General features: G+C 38.7%; 1 protein-coding gene across 1 annotated transcript in view; it reads left to right on the top strand.

The window, feature by feature from the left end:
* Positions 1 to 445: 445 nt before the first annotated feature.
* Positions 446 to 18152, top strand: part of CLGN (calmegin) — an 86014-nt gene continuing 68307 nt past the window's right edge. The window contains exon 1 of the mRNA XM_069105411.1: positions 446 to 574. The gene's annotated coding sequence lies outside the window, so the exon portion shown is untranslated. The remainder of the gene's footprint in view (positions 575 to 18152) is intronic.

Raw genomic sequence — 18152 nt, 5'->3', positions numbered from 1 at the left:
TAAGAGCCAGTCTCGAGTTCAGTTCGTGAATATTTCCCACAACATTACTCCTGCGTGAACTGATAAAATCGAATTTCGGAGCCTGCTAAGAAAGGCTCGTGCAGGGACTTAAAAGCGACCCTACCAAACTCCGGGTGGTTTTCTGCATCTGTCCATGAGAACCCAAGCAGCCTGTCTGCTCGGGGACAGTCACCACGATCGATTAAAGAGATAGGGGTGCAGGGGGGGGGGGACACCTTGGGCTGGGAGGTGCGGGCCCTCGACACCCGCACCACTGCAAAGCAGCTGCATGCGGGGCTCCAGAGGCGCGGGAAAGCCGCGGGGCCGCGCGTGCGCCGGGAAGCCCGTCGGGGGCCAGGTAGGGCAGGTTGACACTCCCCCACCCCTCACCTCTCAGCCCCGAGGGGCGCGAGCCCAGCAAGAGTCGTCGCGTGCCGCTGCTCGCGCATGCGCCGTTGGCAGACGCTGTTGAGTAGCCGGCAGCGACTTTGGTTTTGAGGTGGGGTGACCACGCTGTGGCCGCCGGCTGGACAGCCAAAGCGGCGCCGCCTTTGGGCCCCCACCCCGAGCACAGGTGCGTGACTCCGGCCGGGCGGCTGAGGAGGGGACGGAGCGGCGGGCGGGGCGGGGGCGAAGGGGCGAGCGTCGGAGTTGGAAGAGAGTCGCCTTGGAGCCGGGAGTCTTCGAGGGGACCCGGAGGGGGCGTCCGGGGTTTCTGGAGGGGCGTCCTTCTCGGACCCAGCAAAGGAGAAGGGTTTGAGTGCGCCCGGGGGCAGGGCTGGGTTTCCCCCTCACCTTTGCCTAGATGGGTGGAGAGGGGAAGGGGGCTCGTCCCGGTTTTACGCGAGTCCGTTATAGCGGCAGTTACCCTATCTCCAACCCCCGGTCGTGCCCGGGCGTTGGGAGCTCGAACCTCGCGGCCCCCGAACGCCACTTCTGGCCCTCGGGAGGAAGCGCGCGCCCCGGGGCCCCATTGGTCAGCGGCTGGACCGGCGCGAGGGCCCAAAGTGGGCCCTGGGGCTGGACGGTAGAGCCCTCGGGGACCCAGAGCAATGGGGAGCGCCAGCGCCGCTGGGGCACAGGACTGGACGGGCGCGCGCCCTCGCCGAGGGGAGGGGGGTGGACGGGAGCGCGCCCGCGCGCTCTGCCTCTTACCCGGGACCCGTTTCGGACTCAGGCGGTGCAGTAGAAAGAGGGGATCGAACGAGGTCGCTGCCTGCCCCAGATCGGCACTGCCAGACTCTGGGAATTGGGTGATATTCGACTTAGCAAGTATTTATTTAGCGCCCACTGTGTGCGTTGCACTGGAGTTGCAAAGACCAGAAAGGAAGCGTTCACTGCCCTCGAGCTTAAATTTGGATGTAGTCTCCTCTCTGAATCTGCCAAATGAGGGGGTTGACCTCGACAAGGATGGTTAATCTTTATTTCATAGATCCACCCACCCCCACCCCTAGCCGGGCAGTCAGGGGAAGTCTGAACTTTAGACTGCCAAAGGAAACAAATTGTATTGAAATGCAGTTATAAAAATTTTGAAAAAACATTGATGGACCCTCCGTTAAGAACCCCTAGCTTAGATGATCCTTAAAGGACCTTTTAAGCTGTAAATATATGGTCCCTGACCTCCAGTCGGTGTCAGGTGGCAAGAGCGTTGGATTCGAAGTCTTGGTCCTTAAACTACATTCATGACCTTGGGCTTGGAAGCTTCTCCTTTCTGGCACTGAGTTTACTGAATTTTTTCGGTGAGAAAAGAGGTTGGATTCAGTGTTCTAAAAGTCTTTTTCATTTCTAAATCTTGAACCTACACCAGATGAAGCTAGGAAGCCAGTGTGCTCCTGGGGAAAGAAAAGAGGAGGGCAGAGTTAATTCTAACTTTAATTAATAGCGCTGGGTTAGAGACTTATTAGACAGGAAAATGCCTAAAACTTGTTTGTTTGTGGTCCGTCAGTGGTTTGCCTGTTTCATTTAATGCCCCAAGCAAAGAAGAGGTAGAAGGAGGACCTTAGGTAGTTAAATTTCTCCTGGGATAGGAAGAGCAGGTAAATCTCCTTAGGCTTAGAAGGGGGAAAAAAAAAAAGTAATTTTAGAGTAGGGAAGGACCCAGGAATGTTATGATTGTATCTTGTGGTCTTGACCACCTTTGAAATTTCGTGCAATTTATTTGTTACTTTGCTTTTAACCTATAGGAGGAATAGAGCTGTTACTCTTTTTGTTTAGGAATTTTAAGTTTGAGCTCTTCTTGATTCATTCTTCTGTCTGAACACTTAACTAATGTGATAAATTTAGATTATAAATCTTATTCACTGACTTGGTGACCGTTAGTTGTATTCATATGAAGTGGCATTCTTTGAAAATATTTTGAAGTGTTATTTGATTTCAGTACTAAACAATTTTCTGTCCTTTTTAATTGGAAAATTAAAATTAAATTATGGTAACAATTGTAACAATACCTTAACAAACACCTTCTGAAATTTGTGAAGTACTATTTGGTGATTTTGACAATCTGATTTTTTTTTCCAGCAGTATTTTTGGGCTGAGTAACAGACATCTATTTCATCCAGCCCCATCTCCCCCAAGTACTTTAATTTATACCTTTTAGAACTTTTTATTGATGAGCTCCCCCAAGTGTGGTACAGTGGAAAATTTTCTAGCTCTGGACTAAGATGACTTGGGTAGATTCCCATGCTGTCTCTGATATTTATTACCGGAATGACCTTGAGTAAATCAATTAACTTCCCAAGAAGACCTTCTAAGGTCTTTTTCTACTCCAGATCCATGGGATCTGGGAACATTTTATTTTATTTTATTGCTTTTTTGAGGGCAGTTGGGATTAAGTGACTTGCCCGAGGTCACATGGCTAGTTTTTGTGCTAAGTGTCTGAGGCCAAACTTGAACCCAGGTCCTCCTGACTCCAGGGCTGGTGCTCTATTCACTGTGCCCCCTAGCCACCCCTGGGAATATTTTAAATAGAATGAAGAGCTCTGCTTAATAAATTATTTATGGAACAAAAAAACCTCCCGAACATATGAGAGTGAACAAACCAGACTAGAAATAGTTATAAATATGGGAGCAAAAATCAGTAAACTTATTGGCTGACAAAATGTTGAATCATCACAGATTTTGCAGTTACTAAAGCCAAAATTCTTTGACTTTGGAAATTTAACTTGGAGATTAATTGTAAGAACAAATAGAATTTTAGACCCATTCTGTTCATGGTCCATGGCTTGTGAGGATGTGGATAAAGAAAACAGTTGTTTTATCTCATTGGTTTCCTTTGACATCCAGCAGTTCAGTTTGTTTCCTTATGCTTATTGAAGGAGAAACAAACACTTTTTTGGATATCATAAACATTTGTGGTAGGGTCCTTGGATGAAAAAACAATTATTCTATTAGAAGTTTTCCTGGTTATATAATTTAGTTTTTAATTAAGCTTTAATTTAACAAACGCCTTGTCTTCATGTCAGTATGTTCATGCCTGTTGTGTGATACACATACAGCAGTCTCATCATCATGAATATATCTTGACATTCACAGTGTCTTAAAGTTTGCAAAGTGCTGTACATACATGATCTCATTTGAAAATACCTGATAACTGAGTTAGATATAATAAGCACTATTCCCCCCATTTTATAGATGAGAAGCGCATATATAGGAATTTTCTTTGCCAAAGAGAAAAGAGGATGAGAACTAAAAAGGAGTTATTGGATATAGTGAATTAAGAGGCTGTTGGTTACTGGTGTGAACAATTTCAGAAGAGAAATGAGTAAGACCAAGAGCTTGAGAGTAGTGAGTCTACAGAGACAAGTGTAGAAAACTTTTCAAGAAAAAAAATAGTAGATATGTGGACCTAGAAGCCAGAATAACTATTCATATTCTGCCTTCAACATTAACAATTGTGTGATTCTGAAGTTTGTAAAAGGGGGTTGTGTTTGCAGAGAAAAAATTATGAGTAAGTTCTGTTTTGGACATGTTGATTTTGAGATATCTATGAGATATCAGGTATGAGAGAGGTTAAGGCTGGTTATGTAGATATGTGAATCATCTGCATAGAAATTAATTGTTCATTGAACTCATGGAAGCTGAAGAGATCGCCAGGCAAGAAAGTGGAAAAGTACCAAGGACAGAGCTTTGGGTGGCAGGGACCACATTCATAGTTATTGGGCATGACCCAAATGAAAGTTAAGCAAAAAAGGTCTCTGAGAAGGAACAGTTAGGTGGAAAACCAGAAGAAAAGTGTCATGAAAGCCCATAAGAGGAGAGACTATGCAGAAGAAAAGGAGGATTAACAATGTCAAAGGCAGCAGAGAGGTTAAGAAGGATATAGATTGAGAAGAGGCAATGAATTGATTTGTCATTTAAGAGATTATTCAAATCTTTGGGAAGAGTAGTTTTAATTGATGAGGTAAGAATGAGATTGCTGAGGGTTTCAAATCTATTGAAAGGAAAGGAAGTAGAGACAGCATCTATAAATAGCATTTTCAAGCAGTTTAGCCAACACTTTGACCCTGCAATACAACTACTTGGTCTGGACCCCAAAAAGGTAAATGAAAAAGGACCCATATATACAAAAATACTGGTAGCAGCACTTTCTGTAGTGGCAAAGAATTGGGAACTGAAGGAATGCCCATCGATTGGGAAAAAGCTTAAATAATGAACAAGTTGTGTCATATGATTGTGGTGGAATACTGTTGTGTTGTAAGACATGATGAAGGGATTGATTTCAGAAAAATCAACTACATTCTTTTCTCAAAATTGAACTTAGTTTACCACAACCCCGGTCCAGTGATTCAATCAATTCTGAATTCACCTAATGCACTTTAATTTAGCAGATCTAGGAAGGTAGAAAGAATAGGACCAAGAGTACAAATGGTAGATTTGCCTTATTAAGCAATAGGTATGCCAGGAAGAAGCAGGTGATAATGCTGAGAAATTCGGGTGAATGAAGGACAGGCTAGGGGAGTGAGTTCATGTTTGGATCATCACAGTTTCTTTAGAGAATTAAGCTGCTGTCATCTATCATAAGGGTGATGATGTGGATGAGGAAAAGAAAGCAAAAACTTTGAAATAGTTGAATGGATAAAGATAGAGTAGGATTGTCAACGGTAGCTCAGGCCAAGCTGAGGTTATTTGTAGTGTACTCTTTGGTCATTTTACACGTTCCTTGGTTTTATACTTAATAATTCCTTTAAAGTAATTTTTTTCTTGTGCAATGTGTAGAAGATTTACTTATCCACCATTCTCTGTCTAATGTGTCATGTTTATCTCATCTATTTCATGGCTTCAGAGTTACCTTGATCTCTCTCATCATTTTTGTTTGCAAACCTTAAAGTGCCTTTTGTCCAATTTGCTCACCACTTTTAATGTGGCTTTTTAGTGTAATTTGAATATTTATCTAAATATTTTACCCTCTAATTTGGCGTCTGGTACATGTATCTCAATTTATTGACCAGCTGTGCTTTTAAAATTTGTTGGCCAGTCAACAGAGACTTTTATCCTCTTATGTTTGTATATGAAATTTATTTTCTTAGTCACTTATATTTTAAAAATAAAACTGCAACTCATTTTTTTATTGAGCTAAATGGGAAAGTTTTGGTAAGTAATTAAAATTGATATAGTTTAAAACACATTTCCTATACTATAATATTTTAGTAAAGACGTTCTTATCAGGATTTATGGTTCCTTAAATCACTTCACTTTGGGGAATCTAAATAGCACTTTACTTCACCTCTTCAAAAAAAAAAGTCTAAAGCATCTCAGTCACGAATCAGAACTGGACCTCAACTAATTTTCTTATTCACATGGCAAGTTCCAAGAGCTAATATGATTTACATTTATAATGTAAATGTAAAAGTCTCTGGTAGGAATTAAAAGTTTTAAAAGTAGGGTAGGAATTTAAAGGTCAGGATTTAAGGTAGGAATTTTAAAAAAGTTTTAAAGTCTCTGGTAGGAATTCCCTGAAAGGTAAGATTTAATCCACAAGACTGTAAAATGAAATAAAACATTTCCCCCCTCCTTTATAGAAGAAATCAGTCCTATCCCTTCATTCAAAATGAGGAAAAGTGAATGTTTCAGGTATACCTGTTTTTAGGTAGGACATAAAAAACTACAGTGAATTCTTAGTATTTACCTTTCCCTCTCCTTGAAAAAAATATTTAGAGGGTGGTTTTTGAAAAATAGTAATTGTATTAAATGAATTTTAGGCTCAACTTCTCAGACTTAAGAGGAGTAAATTAGCTTCTAAACAGTAGGGGTGAGGGAGCTATGGTTTTAAAATTTTAAAATTCTCGGGGCGGCCAGGTGGCTCAGCGAGTAAGAGCACCGGCTCCAGTGTTGGAATGACCTGGATCAAATCCAGGCTCAGATACTCAGCACCACACCCAGAAATAACTGGCCGTGTATCCTTGAGCAAGTTACTTAACCCCGATTGCTTAAAAAAAAAAAATTAAAATTCTCTAGATAGTATCCAAAAGTATCTGTCCACCTGAGGAAATTTCTTCTTCCTTGACAAGTTACAGTATTAATTAAGGTATTAGGTAGTGTGTGTGTGTGTGGGGGGGGGGGGTGTTTAAACTGTTCAGGGCTAAGTGAGAAAAAATACAGGAAAAAATCTAATTAAGAATGGTTACTATATTCGGGGTGGGCCAGGTAGCACAGCAAGTAAGAGCACCACCTCCAGTGTTGGGATGACATGTGGATCAAATCCGAGCTCAGACACTTATTACCCACCCAGAAACACCTGGCCATGTAACCTTGAGCAAGTTACTTAACTCCGATTGCTTAAAAAAATGGTTACTATAACAAAATGGTTTGAACTGGTTTAGTTAGCTTAATGCATGGCATCTTAGAAATCTGTGGGATAAAAGAAACTGTAGGTATGGTAAGTTATAAATGAGTGCTGTGAGTTAAATCCTCAAATCTCACATCTCTCCACTATGTAAGGTCTCATGGTGGGAGGGAGGAGATTGTATTTCCTTTGTTAGATATAGTGGAAAAAATTATTCGTTTTTTAGATTCATTGGTAGCTCCTTGAGGTGTTGGGAGGCAATTTACAGGTCCTAAATGAGTGATTCTTATTAAGCTTTAGAATGACCCCAGTACCAAAAGATTTGCCCAGAGCTAGCCTGAAGTGACTGTAGGGCCTATGTAAATGTTACACCAGTTTGTGTTACTGATGATGTTTTTTTTCTCTAATATACAACATTGTTCAGATTTATCTTTGCTTCCTACTGGAGTATTCATTAGGCACTCAGACTCATCTAGTCTCTACCATCTGTCTTTTGTCCTTTGTTTCCTAAATATCATTCATTTTCCTGTTGTCATCACTAAAATTATATATATATATATATATATATATATATATATATTTCTGTTTGCTCAAAACTTCGTGTGTGTGTCTTTTCCACAGCTGATCCAAACACCAAACAAACATGTTTGTCTTCTTATGTTATTCCACAGCTATTGTTATCACCTTTTTATATATCCAGTTTGGTTTTCATTCAGGTAGACCTTTTAAATCTCCTAAACTGTTGTTCAGATCAAGGATAATAACCAATGAATATCTAGGAGGAAAGGGGCTGGTCAAAAGATTTGACAAACGCGTGTAAAAGTTTAAAAAAACCTGATAACCTGTCATAATTGATGTGGTCTTATAGCCCCAGAATGGTAAAGTATTTGACAAGTCTTTGTCATTGGAATGGCATTTAAAAAAAATTACATGTGGGGCAGCTAGGTGGCATAGTAAAATAGAGCACCAATCCTGGAGTCAGGAGGACCTGAGTTCAGATTTGGCCTCAGACACTTAATCATACTTATTTGCTGTGTGACTTTGGGCAAGTCACTTAACCCCAATTGCCTTGTCTTGCCTCCTCCAAAAAAAATTTATATATAACACATACGATAAATATTTCAGAATTGGTCAAGGAGAATGAGAACTTAGAAGAGGATGTGAGATTTAACTTTATCATAGCTCAGACAATCCCTTTCAGACTTGTTTGCCTTAGCCCTGGTGCCAAATTTTTTTGTTATTATTCTTGCTGTTCAGTCAGTTATTAAGCATTTATTAAAATAGCACATACTGTGGTGCCAGGTGTTTTGCTAATGCTACAAAGACAAAAATGAAATTTCTGTGCCTTAGTCACAAATGTTTGTTGGGTCACCCCTCAGATCATCAGGGGAAGGTGGCTGCTTGTTGTGGGAATGGGAATCCAAGATCTTCCCTGCCCCTAGACCCTTTGATAAGCTTAAGTGACTCTGATTTGATTTGGGAAGGTTGAATTTTATGGAAAATGATCTAAAATAAAAAGTTATAATCCTTGATTTGAAAATAATACTCTGCCCCTTAGTAGGCTAAATGTGGTCACCTGGAGCCTGTGGTGGGAGGCTTGTTTTTCAGGAATGCCCACACCTTGTTACTTTGTGATTGGGCAGTGGGTCAAGAGGGTTGTGACATTCTCTGATCCAGGTTAGAATGCTGTATATACCCTGATGTGAGGTTTTGTTTTGGGGCTCACTGTGAGAAGAGTTGTGTGATTTTACCAGATGAGACTTTGGGCAGCCATTGAGCTGGGCTTTGAAAACCCAGATGTTGGTGCTTCCCTCTCTGATAACTGACTAGGTATGGATGTAATGGTCAGACAGTTGGAAGCCTGTCTGCTGATGTTTCTCTGTATTTGTTGTCTGCTTGTAACTTGTTTGTATTCTCTGAAGTTCTGGGTGCTGACTTTTTTCCCCTGAGCTAGGTAAATGACATATGTTTGATTAAAGCAAGATCATTCACCCATTTTGAGTTGCTTTCTTTTAGAAAAGCAGATCCAAGAACTTGTGTTGGCAGCCACCCCGGGTATGCTAGGGTGCTTGCCGCTATACTGCTTCTTCCACAAAAATACATTTTCTGAACCACAACTCAGCATTTAACTAAAAGGCCACAATTTAGGGTGGTTAAAAAAAATCATAAGAATATGTTAAGCATTTATAGAACCAGTTCACTGATAGGTTCATGTATCAGCAAGCACTTTAGCAGGCCCAGGATGGCTGCTAGCACAGGTTCTTAGATCTGCTTTTCTAAAGGAAAGCAACTCAAAATGGTTTAACAATCTTACTTTAATCAATCAAACATATATCATTTATCTAGTTCAGGGGAAAAAGTTAGCACCCTGAACTTCAGAGAATACAAGCAGAAGTTAGAACAGAAAATAACACATATTCAGCAGAATTCACATATTCATCTTTACCTAGTTAGTTACCAGAGAGGGAAGCACCAACATCTGGGTTTTCAAAGTCAGGGGGGTCAACAGCTGCCCAGAGTCTCATCTGGCCAAATCATACAACTCTTCCCAAAGTCAGCCCCAAAGCAAAACCTCACATCAGGGTGTATATATAGCCTTCTCTTGGACCAGACCTCTTGACCCACTTCCCAATCACAAAGTAACAAGGTATGGGCATTCTTGAAAAACAAGCCTCCCACCACAGGCTCCAGGTGACTACATTCAGCCTTTTGGGGGCAGAGTATATTTTCAAATCAGGGAAGGTTCTCACAGTCACTTAAGCCTATCAAGGAGCCTACAGGTGGGGAAGATCTTCAGATTCCCATTATCTTTACAGTTCAGTAGCAATCCTGTTCACAACAAGTAATTATTAAGTTAACTATAGTCCACCTAGCAAAAGAAAAATGAAGTTTTAAAAAAGTTTTCAGGTTTTTTTCTCCTGGATTTTTAGGTTTAATCCACTGAGCCACTCTCTCATTTGCCTGTCTGTTCCTCTAGACTCTTGAATAGACTCAAAGAATAGGATTTAGCTTCTGAGTCATGGCTATAGTTCTAATCACTTGCCCCTTATTTCATACTGCAGTAAGGTTTAGCACTTTTTCACCTGAATAAAAAGATTTTATTCTTTGTAATTCACCAGTTGCTTGATCTTTTGATTCCTTTCTGTTTGGATGAAATGCGCAGTTTTCCTTGGTAGCTACATAAATCAGAGATCCCTTTAGTAATTTGAAATGTCATCTTGACATCTTGGGTAAGTTAGCATATCCAACTAAACCTTCCCAGAATAGCCTAGTAGCCATGATTATATAGTGATAAATCTCTGTAAAGACTGATTTTAATATATAGTTTAAAATTTGAATTACAGGCAAATGTTTATTTATAGCGTTGTTCATATGACTTTAAATGTTCCCTGTGACTATAATATTTAGACACATTTTCATGGAATCAGTTAATAACATTTGATGGTAAATATTTTATGTTTGTGTGTGAATGTTGCATCTCAGTCCTTTTTTTTCGCTTTTCCAAATTATTTTCTATTCACCTTATGGTATGTTCCTAGGTGCTATCAGTCGACAAAGAAGGTGAACTTTTTTTAATGGAAGCTATTTTATTTTTACCATAACTTGGATTAGGAATAGCATAAAGAATGAATTTTTTTTCTGTTTACAATTCCTAAAATCTCAGTATTTAACTTTATAATCTTGATATCTGCTTTTGATGATTATAACTTTTTATTTTAGATCATTTTCCATAAAATTTTACTGTGATACTTAATTATGTCATGGAGGTAACTCTAGGCTCTCAAAGGTTTATATACCACTGGAGTATAAGATTGGGCAGGTCTTAAGTCCGACTGTGCTAATAATTGGGCAACAGCCAATCTTAGCACAGAGAGGTTTGTCAGTACTGTGTTAGCTATTAGATGATGAATTCTTTGGCCACAGTAAACTGTGAATCAAGCCAAATCATACCTCTTGGTACTAAGTTGCATTTTCCTTTTTTGTTTCTGTTAATAAAGGTTAACATTTAAGTTAATATAGATGGGCCTACTTCCTTCTCTTCCACTGTATATGTGATAAATGTTTCAAGACCTTTGCCAGTGAATTAGTATACCATTGGAAATTCTAAACCACATCGATACTTAATTTAACAATGAAATAAAACTAGAAAAAGACAAAAGAAAATTGCACTAAATGTTAAGATGACTCTTGGTTTCTCCTTCATAGAAATAAACAAAGGAGTTGATGGAGTTGGTTTCACCATGAATTCTTTTTTTTTTTTCTTTTTGGAGGGGGGAAGTCAGGGCAATTGGGGTTAAATGACTTGCCCAAGGTCACACAGCTAGTAAGTGTTGAGTGTCTGAGGCTGGGTTTGAACTCAGGTCCACCTGACTCCAGGGCTGGTGATCTATTCACTGTGCTACCTAGCCATCCCCATGAATTCTTTCAGAAATAAGGAATATTATCTCATAAGACATTTGGTCATATCACCTTGCACTGTTCATGATGAATGTAAACTTCAAAAAGGTCATTATGAAAATCATTTATTATAATGATAGAATTATTAATTATATTTAACTATATATTTATACAATATTTATTATAATATATCACATGTAATATAATATTTTTATGATATATGTTATTACAATATTAATTATTGACAGTTAATTATGAACAGAATATAGAATTTGAAGGAATTCCAGAAGACCTCTTTTAGTTCAACCCATACAAGAGCAAGAACTCCTACTCCCCATAATATCTACCAGCAAGTAATCTTTCAGGCTCTGCTTGAAGATCTCTAGTGGTAGGAGGTTCACTGCTATGTTACCCTGTCCCCTCTCTAGGAATCTTCTGACCACTGCTTCACTTTATCTACCATTCTTCTTATCCTTCCCCATCTTTACCTTTCCAATCATTAAACTTTTAACTATGTGTGTTTCTGCCATGTTCTTCAGAAACTTCCTGGCCATGTGATCTTGGCCAAGTCACTTAACTTGTGTTTGCCACTAGAGAGGGAAATGGGAAAGCACTCCAGTATCTTTGCCAAGAAAACCCCATGGACAGAGGTCCACGAGGTCATGAAGAGTCAGACATGACTGAAACAACTGAACAGCAACCACAACAATAACAGTTTTCCAGGCACCATGCCTTAGACTTGAAATATAAAAAGAATTGTAGTTTTTGTTTTTAATTAAGTTTTTAAAATTATTTTTCTAATGCTGAACCAGCCTTACATTCCTAGTATAAATCCCACTTGGATGAATGATTTCTTGAATAAGTTGCTGTAGTCTAGCAGGATTTTGTTTTAAAATTTTTGAGTCAGTGAATGTAGTCTATAGTTTTACTTCTGTGTTTTATTCTTCCCTGAGTTAGATAGTAGAACTATAATTGTCTTAAAAGGATTCATGTAGAGTGTTTTCTTTCCTTGTTTTTGAGAACAGTTTGTGAATTATGGAAACTAGTTGTTTTTGATATTCTCCTCTGATTCCATTTGAACCAGGAATTTTTTCTTTGGTACTTCTTTTACAATTAGATTTATTTCCTTTTTAAGATTGGGTTATTTAAGATCTCTATCTAGTCTTCTGATAGTTTGGGTGTTTTATATTTTGAAAGGTATTTCTCTATTTCTTTTGTATTTTTGGTTCACATATAAGTGTGCATAATGTTTTCTGATTCTTTTTCTGGTTTGTTATTTTACCTTTTTCATTTTGTTATTTTATTGATTTGATTTTCTGTTCTCTTTTTTGATTAGATTAGTTAAAAGTTTATCAATTTTATTCTTTTCAAAGAACTTATAGTTTTCATTTCTATTTTTGATCTTTTTTATCATGTCTATTTTTTATTTCCAAATGATCAATTTTTCCTTTAATTTTAATGTCTTTTGTGCTTATTTTAGTTTTTTTGTTGGCATTCTAATTTTTTAAAATGCATATACTGTGTTTCCCCAATAATAAGACACTGTCTTATTATTTTTTTGGACAGAAAACCACCAGAGGGCTTATTTTCAGGGGAGGGCTTATTTTAATGAACATTGACAGCAATTTTAATAAACGGGTAAATATGAACAAAAAATGTACCTTTATTCAATAAGCAAATCACTGGGGAAGAACAGGATGACGCACTCACTGCTGCAGCTCTGATTGGATGCAGCTCGGGGGGGGGGGGACGGTGCATACAGAGGGTACCGTACAGTAGCAATCTTAATAGGGCTTATTTTCGGGGGAGGGCTTATTTTCGGGATAGGTCTTATTATCGGGGAAACACGGTATCACTAGTCACATGAAAAAATGCTCTAAATAATTATTGATTAGAGAAATTAAAATTAAAACAGCTTTGAGATATCATCTCATACTTATTGGATTGGCTTAAATGATAGAAGGGTAAAATGACAAATACAAATGTTGGAGAGGATGTCGAAAAACTTAGGACACTAATTCTTTGTTGGTGGAATTGTAAACTGACCCAACTGTTTTGTAGAGCAATCTGGAATTATGCCCAAACAGTTAAAAAACTTGTATACGCTCTTTGATCCAACAGTGCCACTATTAGATTTGTTTCCTAAGGTGATCAGAGAAAAAGGAAAAGAATCTTTATATTCTAAATATTTATAGCAGCTCTCTTTGTGATGGCAAAGAACTTGAAACTGAAGGGATGCTCATCAATTGGAGAATGATTAAATAAGTTGTAGTATGTGGAATACTGCTGTGCTGTAAGAAATGATAAACAGGTTGATTTTATGCTTTTTTTTTTGGAGGGCAGTTGGGGTTAAGTGACTTGCCCAAAGTCACACAGCTAGTAAGTGTGTCAAGTGTCTGAGGCTGGATTTGAACTCAGGTCCTCCTGACTCCAGGGCCGGTGCTCTATTCACTGTGCCACCTAGCGGCCCCCAACAAATAGTTACTGGTCAATCTATTCTTTTTTTTTTTTTTTGGAGGGCAATTGGGGTTAAGTGACTTGCCCAAAGTCACACGGCTAGTAAGTGTGTCAAGTGTCTGAGGCCGGATTTGAACTCAGGTCCTCCTGACTCCAGGGCTGGTGCTTGTAGCAGCAAGCACCCCAAGCGCGTCCTCAGGGTTTGCAGCTACCACAGGTTCTTAGATCTGCTTTGTTAAAGGAAAGCAACTCAAAATGGATTAACAAGCTGTATCAGCAATGCCATATTCACAATGCCTATAGAGATTACAAATATGCTGATATAATTATCCATCACAAAATACGTCAGGTTTACCATTTGGGGAAATAAACTAGAAAATTTATTAAGATACCAAAAGACTGAGTCCCAAAACCAGAAAGTGAAAGCCATCAGAGTAGTTATGACATTGGCACAGGTAGATAAAGTAAAAAGCACCCACATTTTCAAGCCTTTAAAACAGAACAGGCTACCTCAGGCAAAGGTCCTCCTCTCCCCACTCACAGCAACCACCCAGCGTCCTGGAAGAATGCTCCCAGCAGCTCTGGCCCCTGGCAGTCCTCAGCAGGAGTCCCAACTCAAAAAAAAAAAAAAAGCCAACTGCCACCAACTGCCAACCGCAGGACCGTTAGCTCGGCTTTTCACTTTCTCTTGCTCTGCTATGTCAGCACGTCCATGGGGCATGGGAGATCTTTAAATCCCATAACCCTTACACAAGCTTACTTTAATCAGTCAGACATATATCGTTTACCTTGTTCAGGAGAAAAGGTCAGCACCCTGAACCTCAAAGTATACAGGCATAATTATCAAGACAGAAACATCAAGTAGACAGATTTCCAAACTGTCCAACCATTACATCCATACCCAGTCAACATCTGGGTTTCCACATTCTGGGTTTTTCAAAGCCGGGGGACTCTCAACAACGGCTTCCCAGAATTCAGATCAAATCACAGAACATTTCTCAAAGTGAGTCCCAAAACAAAGCTACACATCAGGGCTTATATAGCCTTCTCCTGGCTCAGAGAATGTAACAACCTTATTGACCCACTGGCCAATCAAAAAGTATCTACTGAAAAACAAGCCTCCCTCCCCAGGCTTCTGGTGCACTTTAGCCTAGGGGCAGGGAAGATCTTTAAAATTTACATTCACATTACAGTGCTCTATTCACTGCACCACCTAGCTGCCCCTAAACAGGTTGAATTTAGAAAAAAAGGAAAGACATGTATGAAATGATGAAGAGTGAAACGAGTAAAACTAGGAGGATGTTGTATGTAGTAACAGCAATACAGTTTGAAGAGTTAAACTGTGAAATGACTAAGCTATTCTGAGCAAGATGAATATTCAGATCAACTATAGAGGAAGGATGCCCATCCACCTTCACAGAAAGAACTGATATAGGAACTATGTCTTTTATGTTTTTTCATTTATTTCTGTGTCAAATGTTGGGTTTCTGTAGTGCAGTTGGAAAGGAGAGAGGGAGATAGCTCAAAAATCTCTAAATGTAACCAAAGAAATTTAATTTAAAAGTTTCTAAAAACCTTGCTTGATTAGATTTTTGACTTGAAATTTTTGAAAATCTTTGCTACAATAAATATTTCAATAGCTTTTTCCTAAATATTGTAGAAATTCCAGAACTAATTGAGTAGGAAAAAGAGATTAGGTTAGATTAGCCAGTTGGGAGATTTTATAGCACTTTTCAGTGATACTAATCTGGTAACCTCTATAAATTCCCATCTTTTTACTACTCATAGTCTGCTGGTGATGCTATCTTACTGTAGATGTCAGAGGAATCAAAATGGAAGTGACTCCAAATGTAATGGAAAGAAATATATGGTTGTTGTAGATAAGATTTTTTGTTTTGAGAAGTGGCATAAAAAACATTCATTGAAGACTGTAATGGAAATGCAAATTTAAAGATCTTCCCTGCCCCTAGGCTAAAGTACACCTGGAGCCTGGGGTGGGAGGCTTGTTTTTCAGTAGATACTTTTTGATTGGCCAGTGCTCCAGAAGGTTGTTACATTCTCTGAGACAGGAGAAGGCTATATAAACCCTGATTTGAGGCTTTATTTTGGGGGCTTACTTTGAGAAGTGTTCTGTGATTTGATCGTATGAGGCTCTGGGAAGCCGTTGGTTGTTGGGAGGCCCCCCCCCCTTTGAAAAACCAAGATGTTGATTTGGTATGGATGTAATGGTTGGACAGTTTGGAAAGCTGTCTACTTGTTCTGTTTCTGTCTTGATAATTCTGTCTGTACACTCTGAAGTTCTGGGTGCTGACCTTTTTCCCCTGAACTAGGTAAACGATACATATTTGACTGATTAAAGTAAGCTTGCTAACCCATTTTGAGTTGCTTTCCTTTAACAAAGCAGATCTAAGAACCTGTGGTGGCAGCAACCCTGGGGACGCTGGGGTGCTTGCTGCTACAAAGACTTGTATATATGAGTGGAAAAAGAGGTGGGCCAATCATGTAATAAAAATCTGGAGTACTCAATGTACAACCCAAGTGCTGCTGCATTGATTATCACACAATGATAAGCTTCCAAGTGTTACACACTAAACTAGCTGTTTGATTCTAGGCAGGTCATTAAATCTTTGCTTCAGTTTCCTCATCTTTAAAATGAGGATAATAATTATAGTACCTTTCTCTTAGGGTTATTGTGAAAATCAAATGAGATGATAATTATATAGCAGTTTGTAAACTTTAAGGTACCACATAAATGCTAGAGCCATTAATATTATTTTTATAATAACTTATTCATGTATGTACTACATCACTATTTAGCAGTTGTGGTGCTGAACAATGCTTGGACAAATACCTGGAAGGTTGTCATTTTCCATTTTTTTGAGATAGCTGAGACAAACACCTGCTTTTATTTGGTTCTTGGAGCCTCTTCGTACCATTCCCATGAGACTTCCTCTACTCTTAGATCTAGAAAAAATTTTCAGTATTCGTCTAGCAGGTGCTAGTTGTTGATGGGTAAGCAGGGGCTCTGACTCCAAGTTGTTACTGTGTTGTGAAAGGATTTTAATTGAGATTATGTTGCTTTGGGGCCTTTGAAAATTTTAAACTTGTGTTTTTGTGGAAAATTTTCAATGTATATTTGTTTTATTGAATTAACAAATTTATTTTCTAAAATGGTTAGGAAAGTTGCTGATGTTTACATTTGTTTTCTTTGCAAGGATGTGTGTGTGTAGCTTTATTCTTCCTCCAATAAACAGCTGCTGTTCTTCACTGTTTTGCTCCTCCCTCCTGACTCCAGTTTCAACACCTTAGGGAATTCTAGGCTGTTTTAATTCCTAACAAAACAACAAAGGAGACTTCTTGGTTACAATGTAGTAATAAAGTTGCAAATATTTTGCAAGTTGAACTTTAGTAGTATCTCTCATATGCAAATTATTTGCTGTACCAAAGTTTTTGAAGGTGTTAAATAATGACAAAAAACAATTTTTGTAGTTGTTTTATCATTTTAACCATCCTGAATAATAACGCATATGGTAAATTAGCAAACCGATATTTATTGTGGAAAATTATGTGGCTTCAAAAAGGACACTGAATAAATTGGCAAATAAATGTTATCAATTATAAACAAGGTGTGCCAGGCACTGAGCTAGGTATTAGAAATAGACAAAAGAACAATGGCCCTTGTTCTCAAAGATGCTATTTTTTACTGGGGTAGTTATCATGTGTACACAAGAGTAATACCAGGTAAGTAAGGAATGATAGAGACCCAGACAAAGTGATATAGGAAAATTTGAGGAGGGAGAGAACACCTTGATCTGATCAAGGGAGGGTTTATAAAGGAAGACTAAGCCAGAAAGATGTTACTTGAAGTAATTTGAACTTCTCTAAAGAAGAGAAGTATTCTCAAAATACGAAGATGAGGAACAAGTACATTCAAAGCTTACAAAATGACTTGTGCAGATGCACAGGGATGGGAGACCAAATAGAACCTGTTTAGAGGAAATGTGAACTAAGGTTGTAAAGATAATTTAGAGGTATATTATAGGGACTAAGGAATTTATATTTTATTTTTTGGTTATTTTTATTTTTTTCAAATGTTTTATTAACTTATGACTTATATCATTCATTTCTGCCAGATTTTGAGATACAAATTTTCACTCCGTTTTTCCCCTACCCACCCCCCCAAAATAGCAGTCCCACAGGATATCCCCTCCTGCAATCTGCTCTCTCCCATATTTTCTCCCATGCCCCTTTCGACTTTTCCAGTGGATCTCTATGCCCCAGTGCCTGTATATTTTATTTCCCAATTGCATGTAAAATAGTACTGATAATAGTATACACATATATACATATTCGAATATTTGATTTTAAAACTTTGAATTCCAGATTCATTCCCTTCCTCCCATGTCACACACCCTTACTGGGAAGATAAGCAGTCCAGTATAGGATGTACATGTGTGGCTAATGCAAAACAATAAGACAGTAGATATATTGTAAAAGACTGACTATATTTCCCTCC

Source organism: Petaurus breviceps, unplaced genomic scaffold (assembly GCF_028583685.1).
Source record: "Petaurus breviceps papuanus isolate PSGF00001 unplaced genomic scaffold, PetGlider_PUasm1.0 76, whole genome shotgun sequence".
Taxonomy (NCBI): Eukaryota; Metazoa; Chordata; class Mammalia; order Diprotodontia; family Petauridae; genus Petaurus; species Petaurus breviceps.
This window is presented reverse-complemented; position numbering and strand designations above follow the sequence as displayed.